Genomic DNA, 11,832 nt, shown 5'->3' with positions numbered 1-11,832 from the left:
GATAATTATCCCGAAAACCGATACCGTTTGGATCAGTTTTTACAAATAAACGTACCGTTTCATATCCGGAATGATCCAACGGGATACAAATTTTCCATAATTATAAATAGCCTTTTACCGTATTTTATTTCGTATCAAAATCATTTGCAGATAGTTAATTATATAATTTTCAGAGAAAAGCCCTAATTTCTTAAAACTGTTCTAAGAATCAAACAGCAAAACGAAGGCGTTACCGATCTCTGTTTTCAAAGCTTGAGTAACCAAAACGAAGGATTTGAGGTGTTCTATCAGATTCTGAGCTTTATTTCACTGCAGAAATCAAGGGTATTTTCCTAAAAATTTATTTATTTTCGAATTTATTTTATTAAAAATATGAATTTTTGTTCGGATGATTGTTTGTATGATTTGATGATTGCATGTTGTAGAGCTTGTTTTCCTGATGATTTTCATATGTCATACGTCTGATTTGGAGTTCAATAACATGTTCAAATTTGAGTTTAATTTTCGAATTTCAAAATTAGGGTTTATAACCCGTATGAATGTTCTTAATTGAAATTTGGGGGTTTCTTATTCTGTGATAGATCGATGTTGTGTTATAGTGGGTTGTGTTCTCTGTGAAATTTGCAATCTAGTCGTATAAGTTTCATGAACCAACGAGGTCTGTAGAGAAGGGAGTTGTGTTTTGAAGTTTTCCGATGTTCGCCGGAAACTGGAAAACTTCACGGCCTAATTCCGGCCAACTCAGGGATTGTTAGGATGAATTGATTGCATGGTTATGTTCCTGATGTTGTGTAGATGTGATCTGGAGCTTGTGGTAAGGTGAGGAGGTCGGAATCGTGTTCTCCGGCCACTCCCGATTTTCCGGCGACTGGACTGCAAAATTGCAGTTTGGTCCCTGCAGTTTTGAAAACGATGCAGTTTGGTCCCTGTAGTTTCCAGACTTTGCAAAAATTGGATTCCTGTTTATAAAATGTTTAAAAATCATATTTCCTATTTATTTTTATTATAAAAATTCATTTTTAATTTCTGAAAATTCTGAAAATTATTATTTTAATTCCGAAAATTATTTTCAAGTCACAAATAAATCTGAATTAATTAGTTAATTAATTTCAGTTAATTTATAATTGATTAATTGGTCAATTAATTCGAAAATTAATTGATTAATTGATTTAATTAATTATTAATTGATTTTAATTAGTTATTTAATTAGATTTAATTATTTAAAAATGATTTAAAATTCTGAAAAATAGTTTCGAGCTTTAAAATATTATTCTAAATTATTTTCAAGGCTCGATAATTATTCTAAAATTATTTCGGAGCCAGAATGGGCCAACCGAACCCTGTTTATTAACCCGAAATTGATCCAACGACCCGTTTTAATTCCGAAAAATGTTTTAAAAATCATTTTAAATACCCGAAAGCATATTTATGACCCGAGACTTCTTTATAGATGATATGTCATTGATTACGTGATGTATTATGTGTTATACGTGACCTGTTGTTTGACTATCGGTCTATATATTCGGTGTTTACTTGGTTATTGCATAGATTTCAATCCGTTAATCGGATTTGGGTAAAACGAAGGGTAGATAGAAGTATGTGTTGAATAGAATCTTGTGAGTTGATGATTGATAGATGCTTATGATATGTGAGAAGAAGAGGCAAGATGTAGGAAAGGAAAACAGATAGTTGAAGAGTAAGACGATTGTGATTGGAAGCGAGTGCAGAGTAGTAAGCTAATACCAGGCAAGTGTTCTGAACTTTCTCGAGATATTGTAATTCTTGATAGTCTTGTTGACATTGCAAGTGCTTTGAAGCACGAAACCCTAAATCCTGATTTCAGTTATTGTTCTTGAGCTATGAACCATATTCTTTCTAAGCCATTGATTATTGTATACCCAAACACGAACCACAAATCTACGATACTACTCCACAAATACATACAAACTAAATACCAGACACTGAACTGAAGTATTATATACTCAATCCATGATATCTTACGCTTTGAAAGACCAAATCCTTGAAACCCTGAAACATTGTTTCCTTTGTTATCCAATTCTTTCACTACCCAGCATTCAAGCTTTGAAAGTACCTTGTTGATCCTTACAAGGATTGAAACCCTTTCATTGTTAAACATTTATTGTTGTTAATGATTTCGGTTATTGTTTATTATTGCATATTCTGTTATTATGTTAGAATTGGATTGTTTTTATAAAATTGTGGACCAGATTCGTGGTCAGACCATATAATGGTCAAGTTAGGCCAATGTGTGCCTTGGATCCAGTAGTTAGAGCAATGTTGTGTGCCTTGCTCGGGGTTAGTGTGTGACTGATCAGCAGCCTAACCTTGGTTTTAAATTAAAAGTATAATATCCAATTCTAAATCATAATCCATTGTTCACTTGATATCATAACCATATTCACCTGATGATCATTATTCTCAGTTTTGTCATTATGACTTGCTGAGCTAGTTAGCTCATTTGTGCGATGTTGTTTATATTCTTTCCAGTTAAGAAGGAACCATTTAGTAAAGAGGATCCCCAGTCCAGCGCGAGAGCTAGGGGTTCAGGTTGAGAAAGTTGAGCTAGTAGGCTTCTTTTGGAATAATTTAAGTTTGTAAAAGTTTGTAATAATGTTTAATACTCAGTTTGAATTTGAAATAGTTGGGATTTGAACGGTTTGTAATATATTAGTGTGTTTGGCTTGTGTGCATACTTTAACCTGTTGCGGTCCGTGGTGGTTGGTAAGTAGGGTCATTGTATATATTATTATTATCTTTATTATTGTTATAAGCAGGTTATAATTAAGGTGTGTGTGGACCCCAAAATTCTGACCCGGGTTTGGAGGGCGCCACAGGTTTGGTATCAGAGCTACAGGTTATAAGTCACTGACACAAGCCTAGGTTAACGGGATTGGTAGAAGGTTAGGATTAGAAGTAAGGCATAGGATGATAGAACGTTGAGAGGTTGAGTGTTTCGGTATATCAGGTATTAGTGTAAATTGCGTTATGGTACGAGATTCTTATATTACGATATAATTTCAGATAGCAGAGATGGCCGACTCTTTTATTCCCGTATCAGCTGATCACTCAGAGCCTTCAGTTGGAGCACCAGCATCGGATCCACGTCCTGTTATTCCACCAGCATTGGCTATTCTACCTCCACCGGTGTTGCAGCCCGTACCATTGCAGGCTATTCCACCTCCAGGCATGAGGCCACTTGTTAGAGGACCCCCACCTGCTGATTCAGGCTTTACTAGTCATTCAGTCACAGGAGTACCTTTCCAGTTCTCTTCCTATCCTGTCCCATATCATCAGTTTGAGGCTTGCCTTGTGGAGCAGCGATTCCTACAGGGTCAGATCCAGGAGTTATTGTATATCATGTGTACCAGAGAGATGGGGAGTGGTGAGAGGCGACTTAGGGAGAGGCTTCAGGCGTTTCGTAGAGCAGCTGCTGTAAGGATTGCTGAGGCTACACATGAGGACATCACCCCTGATTTTCTAGTGGAGTGGGCTAAGTGGGTTCTAGAGGAGCTTGAGGAGATAGGAGGTCCAGATTTGCCATGAGCCAGAGATTTAGATATGGAAATGATGAGCAGTGTTGTTATGATTATGTAGTATGGACAGTAGTGTGTAGTGTGTATTAGAAGACTTTTGAGTTGTATTTATAGACTAGCGATGCTGACTAGTGAGTAGGTTGTTGTACCCTTTTTGCTTTTACTTTCGAAGCGTCTTTACGCTTGTACTACCCTAAAACTTTTGATCTATATATATCAGTACCTTTTTCCTTTCCAACACTGTCATTTACTTTATCGCACCTGTTTTACTGTACCTTATTTATTGTACCAGTATACCCTGTGATACCATGTGCCCTGTTTTCCATAACTGTTTATATTCTGTACAGAAGCATGCAATTTATTTAGTCACAACTATTTTCAAAAAGAAATATTTCTGTTTTGCAAAACTATTCTTTTATGTAAAAGATTGATTCAAAAGCTAAATAAGTTGATTGATTCTTTACAGAGAATGCCTCCTAGAAGAAATACCCGCACCAACACCCAGAATGAAGAAACCAGCAACAATAATAACCAAGATGATACAACCCAGAATGTGAACCCAGGACCCATGGACCCAGCAATAGCCCAGATTCTTCAAATCTTGGCCCAACAAACAGTTCACCTGGCACAACAACAACAAAGACAGACCAATCCCCAGGTAACTTTCAAAACTTTTCAGGCAATAAACCCACCAGAATTCAAGGGTTCCTTAGAGCCAATTGAAGCAAATGTTTGGTTAAAGGAAATAGAAAAGGCATTTGCCTTAGTGAAAGTGAAAGAGGAACAGAAGGTTGAGTTTGCAAGTTACTATCTGAAGAATGAGGCCACCTATTGGTGGGAAATGGTGAAGACATTGGAAGGCACAGATGTTATTAGTTGGGAAAGGTTTAAGGAATTGTTTTTAGAAAAGTATTTTCCTCAGTTTGTTCAGGATCAAATGGAGCTGAAGTTTTTAGAGTTAAAGCAAGGGAATATGTCGGTAACAGATTATGAGGGGAAGTTTGAGGAATTGTCAAGGTATGTGCCGTCGTATGTTGATACTGATAGAAAGAAAGCTAAGAGATTCCAGCAAGGCTTGAAGCCATGGATCAGGGGGAAGGTGGCTATTTTTGAATTGGATACCTATGCCGGGGTTGTACAGAAAGCTATGATCGCAGAGACAGAGAGTGAGATGTTCCAGAAAGATAAGGAAAGCAAGAAAAGAAAAGTTGAGAGAAGTGAGGGTCAGTCACAAACAGGGAAGTTTCCAAATTTTAAGAAGGGCAAGTTTCAGCCAGGGAGAAATTTTAATTTCAGGAGATAAAATGCAGGAGACGGAGGCCAGGGCAATCGTCCAGCTAATGTGAATCAGCCGAATCAGTTGAGATTAACTTTTCCAGATTGTCAAGTATGTGGAAAGAAGCATGGAGGAGTTTGTAACAAGTTGAATGTAGTATGTTTTAAATGCAACCAGAAAGGGCACTACTCGAGGGAGTGCCGAAATCAGCCAGCAAATAAAGATCAACCTATCCGGAATCCAGCAGTGAAAGTTCCAGTCATTGGATTTACATGCTTTAAATGTGGGAAGCCAGGACATATGGCCAGGGATTGCAAGACACCAGCCCCAGTTAGTAATGTATTGAGAATTATAAGATCTATCCCAGCAGTAAATGAGACTCCAAGGGCTAGAGTTTTCGACATGTCAGTGAAGGATGCTATCCAGGATACGGATGTCGTGGCAGGTACGCTTAATGTGAATTCTTTATGTGCCAAAGTGTTAATAGACTCGGGAGCAACTCGATCGTTTGTTTCACGAGATTTTGTTAGTAAATTAAACTGTCCAGTTGAGTGCTTAAATGAAATAATGACTGTGGAATTAGCAAATCAAGAACGTGTAACTGTGAACCAAGTTTGTGGAAATTATGAGATTGAGATTTCTGGTAGTAAGTTTTGTGTAGATTTGATACCTTTTAAGTTTGGAGAATTTGATGTAATATTAGGGATGGATTGGTTATCTAAGCATGATGCTCAGATAGATTGTCAAAATAAGAAAGTAATGGTGAAAATGCCAGACGAAAGAATAGTAACGTTCAAAGGTCAGAAATAAGTAAAGAAGTTCTTAACGATGATTCAAGCCAAGAAGTTACTACGGCAAGGATGCGAGCATTTCGTAGCATACATGATTGACGAAAGTCAGGAGCCAGCAAAACATGAAGATATCCCAGTAGTGAATGAATTTCCAGACGTATTTCCCGACGAATTGCCAGGACTTCCTCCAGATAGAGAAATTGAATTTGTGATCGACATAGCACCTGGAACAGAACCAGTATCCAAAGCCCCGTACAGAATGGCACCTGTTGAGATGAAAGAGCTAGCAAAGCAATTGCAGGAATTGTTAGAGAAAGGAGTAATCAGACCCAGCGTATCCCCGTGGGGTGTACCGGTATTATTTGTCAAGAAGAAAGATGGAAGCATGAGACTGTGCATCGACTATAGGGAGCTCAACAAGTTGACAATCAAGAATAAGTATCCGTTACCCAGAATTGATGATTTGTTTGACCAATTGAAGGGAGCCAAGTATTTCTCCAAGATCGATTTAAGATCGGGATATCATCAACTGAAGATCAAACCAGAAGATATACCAAAGACAGCTTTCAGAACAAGGTATGGACATTACGAGTTTTTAGTGATGTCTTTTGGATTGACCAACGCCCCAGCAGCGTTTATGGACCTGATGAACAAAATTTTCAAGGAATATTTGGACAAGTTCGTTATAGTATTTATAGACGATATTTTAATCTATTCAAAGACGGAGGAGGATCATGCGGAACATTTAAGGACAACTTTGGAGATTTTAAGGAAAAAGAAGTTATATGCTAAATTGTCGAAGTGTGAGTTTTGGCTACAAGAAGTTCAGTTCTTAGGACACATAGTCAGTAACGAAGGGATCAAAGTGGACCCGGCAAAGATCGAAGCAATTACGAATTGGGAGAGACCGAGAACACCCACTGAGGTAAGAAGTTTCTTGAGATTGGCAGGATATTATCGACGATTCGTTCAGAATTTCTCAAGGATTGCCACACCATTAACAAAGCTTACACGAAAGAATGAAAAGTTTATATGGAATGACAAGTGCGAAGAAAGTTTTTAGGAATTGAAGCGGAGATTAATCACAACCCCTGTGTTGTCACTTCCAGACGATCAAGGGAATTTCGTAATTTATAGCTATGCTTCCTACAAAGGATTATGATGTGTTCTTATGCAGCACGACAAGGTGATTGCGTATGCGTCAAGGCAATTGAAACCACATGAACAAAAGTATCATACTCATGACTTGGAGGTAGCAGCTATAGTTTTTGCTTTGAAGATTTGGAGACATTATTTGTATGGAGAAAAGTGTGAGATTTTCACGGATCACAAAAGTCTGAAATATATATTTACCCAGAAGGAACTTAATATGAGGCAAAGGAGATGGTTAGAATTGATCAAGGATTATGATTGCTCGATTAATTATCATCCCGGTTAGGCGAACGTGGTGGTAGACGCATTAAGTCGGAAGGAAAAGTTAAATGAGTTATCAGTACCTGAAGATATATATAAGGTATTTCAGAAATTGGAATTGGAAATTAGAGTTTGCGAACCTGAGGAAGCGAAAGTGTACAGTATGACTTTCCAGCCAGAGTTGTTGGAGAAAATAAAGAAATGTCAGAAAGATATAATGGATCAAGATATAAATCATTTGGTAGGTGAAGAATTATGCACGCAGAAGGATGATCAAGGCATTTTGAGATTTTCATCTAGAATCTGGATTCCACCTGTGACGGAGTTGAAGAATGAAATTTTACAAGAAGCACATAGTTCAAGATATTCCATCCATCCAGGGAGTACCAAAATATACAGAGATTTAAAGAAAAATTATTGGTGGCCAGATATGAAGAGGGAAATTGCGGAATGGGTTAGCAAATGTTATACCTGTCAGAGAGTTAAAGCAGAGCATCAAAGACCAAGCCGATTGCTACAGCCATTGGAGATTCCAGAGTGGAAGTGGGAACATATTACCATGGATTTCATAGTTGGATTACCAAGGACAAGGGCTAATCATGATGCCATTTGGGTTATAGTGGATAGACTTACCAAGTCAGCTTATTTTCTGCCTATAAATGAAAGATTTTCGCTCGACAAGTTGGTCCATATGTACCTAAAAGAAATTGTAGTTCGTCATGGAGTTCCAGTGTCTATCGTATCTGATCGAGATCCAAGGTTTAATTCAAGATTCTGGAAGAGTTTTCAAGAATGTTTGGGAACAAGACTGAATATGAGTACAGCTTATCACCCCCAAACGGATGGCCAAAGTGAAAGAACGATCCAGACAATCGAGGATATGTTATGTGTTTGTGCTATTGATTTCAAAGGAAGTTGGGACGAACATTTACCTCTGGTAGAGTTTGCTTACAACAACAGTTATTATGCCAGCATTGGAATGCCACCCTATGAAGCCCTTTATGGACGCAAATGTAGATCTCCCATATATTGGGACGAAGTAGGAGAACGCAAGATACTTGGACCTGAACTGGTACAGCAGACAAAGGAAGTTGTTGAACTTATCCAGAAAAGATTAATAGCCGCTCAAAATCGTCAGAGGAAATATGCAGACCAATCAAGGAAAGACATGGAATTTGAAGAAGGAATCTTGGTATTACTGAAAGTATCACCATGGAAAGGACTAACGAGGTTTGGAAAGAAAGGGAAGCTAAGCCCAAGATATGTCGGACCTTTTGAGATCCTAAAGTGCGTTGGCAAAGTAGCTTACGAATTGGCGTTACCTCCGCACATGGAGCACATTCACAATGTTTTTCATGTATCGATGCTCAAGAAATATAATCCAGACTCCAGGCATGTAATAGAATATGAGCCAATAGAGCTTCAGGCAGATTTATCATATGTAGAGAGTCCGATAGAGATTCTAGAGGCAAGAGAGAAAGTATTGAGAAATAAAGTGGTAAAGTTAGTAAGAGTATTGTGGAGAAACCCAAAGGTTGAAGAGTCAACCTGGGAGTTAGAAAATGATATGAGAGAAAAATACTCTCATTTGTTTTCTTAGGAGATTCTGAGGACAGAATCCTTTTAAGAGGGGAAGGATGTAATATCCGGGATATATCGTGTAATTATTTTTGATATTATTATGTGTGCCCAGTATCTATTCTGTGAGTTAATATCTGTACTTGAATATTCAAAAATAATATTAATTGAGTATTTTAATTTTTAAATGTCCAAAATAAAATATAGATAATTGTCATATCTTCCTAATTATTTTTATGTTGATTTATGGATTTATAAGAATCATATGAAATTTCTAAAATCTTTTTCCGGGTAATTAAAATCTATTTTATAAAAACGGGAACCAACCGACGTCAACCGTTGTTACGTTTTTGGAACCCAAAACTCTTCCGAGAACTACTTCCTAACCTAATTGTAATATTCCGAGCATTTTTCATGTTTCGACTTTTTCGATCCGGCTTACGGTTTGTCCTGCGCGGGTCCCGGCGCAACATTTTCGATACAATATTCATTTCGGTAAATTAATAAAACCCGTATTTTTGATAAACGGGAGCTTTTTATTAAACTATCCTAATTATCACTTCGTAATACGTGTAACCAGGCGCTGAGACCAAGACCGCAGTACAAATTGTACTGATTTGGATAATTATCCCGAAAACCGATACCGTTTGGATCAGTTTTTACAAATAAACGTACCGTTTTATATCCGGAATGATCCAACGGGATACAAATTTTCCATAATTATAAATAGCCTTTTACCGTATTTTATTTCGTATCAAAATCATTTACAGATAGTTAATTATATAATTTTCAGAGAAAAGCCCTAATTTCTTAAAACTGTTCTAAGAATCAAACAGCAAAACGAAGGCGTTACCGATCTCTGTTTTCAAAGCTTGAGTAACCAAAACGAAGGATTTGAGGTGTTCTATCAGATTCTGAGCTTTATTTCACTGCAGAAATCAAGGGTATTTTCCTAAAAATTTATTTATTTTCGAATTTATTTTATTAAAAATATGAATTTTTGTTCGGATGATTGTTTGTATGATTTGATGATTGCATGTTGTAGAGCTTGTTTTCCTGATGATTTTCATATGTCATACGTCTGATTTGGAGTTCAATAACATGTTCAAATTTGAGTTTAATTTTCGAATTTCAAAATTAGGGTTTATAACCCGTATGAATGTTCTTAATTGAAATTTGGGGGTTTCTTATTCTGTGATAGATCGATGTTGTGTTATAGTGGGTTGTGTTCTCTGTGAAATTTGCAATCTAGTCGTATAAGTTTCATGAACCAACGAGGTCTGTAGAGAAGGGAGTTGTGTTTTGAAGTTTTCCGATGTTCGCCGGAAACTGGAAAACTTCACGGCCAAATTCCGGCCAACTCAGGGATTGTTAGGATGAATTGATTGCATGGTTGTGTTCCTGATGTTGTGTAGATGTGATCTGGAGCTTGTGGTAAGGTGAGGAGGTCGGAATCGTGTTCTCCGGCCACTCCCGATTTTCCGGCGACTGGACTGCAAAATTGCAGTTTGGTCCCTGCAGTTTTGAAAACGATGCAGTTTGGTCCCTGTAGTTTCCAGACTTTGCAAAAATTGGATTCCTGTTTATAAAATGTTTAAAAATCATATTTCCTATTTATTTTTATTATAAAAATTCATTTTTAATTTCTGAAAATTCTGAAAATTATTATTTTAATTCCGAAAATTATTTTTAAGTCACAAATAAATCTGAATTAATTAGTTAATTAATTTCAGTTAATTTATAATTGATTAATTGGTCAATTAATTCGAAAATTAATTGATTAATTGATTTAATTAATTATTAATTGATTTTAATTAGTTATTTAATTAGATTTAATTATTTAAAAATGATTTAAAAATTCTGAAAAATAGTTTCGAGCTTTAAAATATTATTCTAAATTATTTCCAAGGCTCGATAATTATTCTAAAATTATTTTGGAGCCAGAATGGGCCAACCGAACCCTGTTTATTAACCCGAAATTGATCCAACGACCCGTTTTAATTCCGAAAAATGTTTTAAAAATCATTTTAAATACCCGAAAGCATATTTATGACCCGAGACTTCTTTATAGATGATATGTCATTGATTACGTGATGTATTATGTGTTATACGTGACCTGTTGTTTGACTATCGGTCTATATATTCGGTGTTTACTTGGTTATTGCATAGATTTCAATCCGTTAATCGGATTTGGGTAAAACGAAGGGTAGATAGAAGTATGTGTTGAATAGAATCTTATGAGTTGATGATTGATAGATGCTTATGATATGTGAGCAGAAGAGGCAAGACGTAGGAAAGGAAAACAGATAGTTGAAGAGTAAGACGATTGTGATTGGAAGCGAGTGCAGAGTAGTAAGCTAATACCAGGCAAGTGTTCTGAACTTTCTCGAGATATTGTAATTCTTGATAGTCTTGTTGACATTGCAAGTGCTTTGAAGCACGAAAACCTAAATCCTGATTTCAGTTATTGTTCTTGAGCTATGAACCATATTCTTTCTAAGCCATTGATTATTGTATACCTAAACACGAACCACAAATCTACGATACTACTCCACAAATACATACAAACTAAATACCAGACACTGAACTGAAGTATTATATACTCAATCCATGATATCTTATGCTTTGAAAGACCAAATCCTTGAAACCCTGAAACGTTGTTTCCTTTGTTATCCAATTCTTTCATTACCCAGCATTCAAGCTTTGAAAGTACCTTGTTGATCCTTACAAGGATTGAAACCCTTTCATTGTTAAACATTTATTGTTGTTAATGATTTCGGTTATTGTTTATTATTGCATATTCTGTTATTATGTTAGAATTGGATTATTTTTATAAAATTGTGGACCAGATTCGTGGTCAAACCATATAATGGTCAAGTTAGGCCAATGTGTGCCTTGGATCCAGTAGTTAGAGCAATGTTTTGTGCCTTGCTCGGGGTTAGTGCGTGACTGATCAGCAGCCTAACCTTGGTTTTAAATTAAAAGTATAATATCCAATTCTAAATCATAATCCATCGTTCACTTGATATCATAACCATATTCACCTGATGATCATTATTCTCAGTTTTGTCATTGTGACTTGCTGAGCTAGTTAGCTCATTTGTGCGATATTGTTTATATTCTTTCCAGTTAAGAAGGAACCATTTGGTAAAGAGGATCCCCAGTCCAGCGCGAGAGCTAGGGGTTCAGGTTGAGAAAGCTGAGCTAGTAGGCTTCTTTT

This window comes from Apium graveolens, chromosome 5, assembly GCF_009905375.1.
Source record: "Apium graveolens cultivar Ventura chromosome 5, ASM990537v1, whole genome shotgun sequence".
NCBI lineage: Eukaryota > Viridiplantae > Streptophyta > Magnoliopsida > Apiales > Apiaceae > Apium > Apium graveolens.
Note: the sequence above shows the minus strand (reverse complement) of the source record.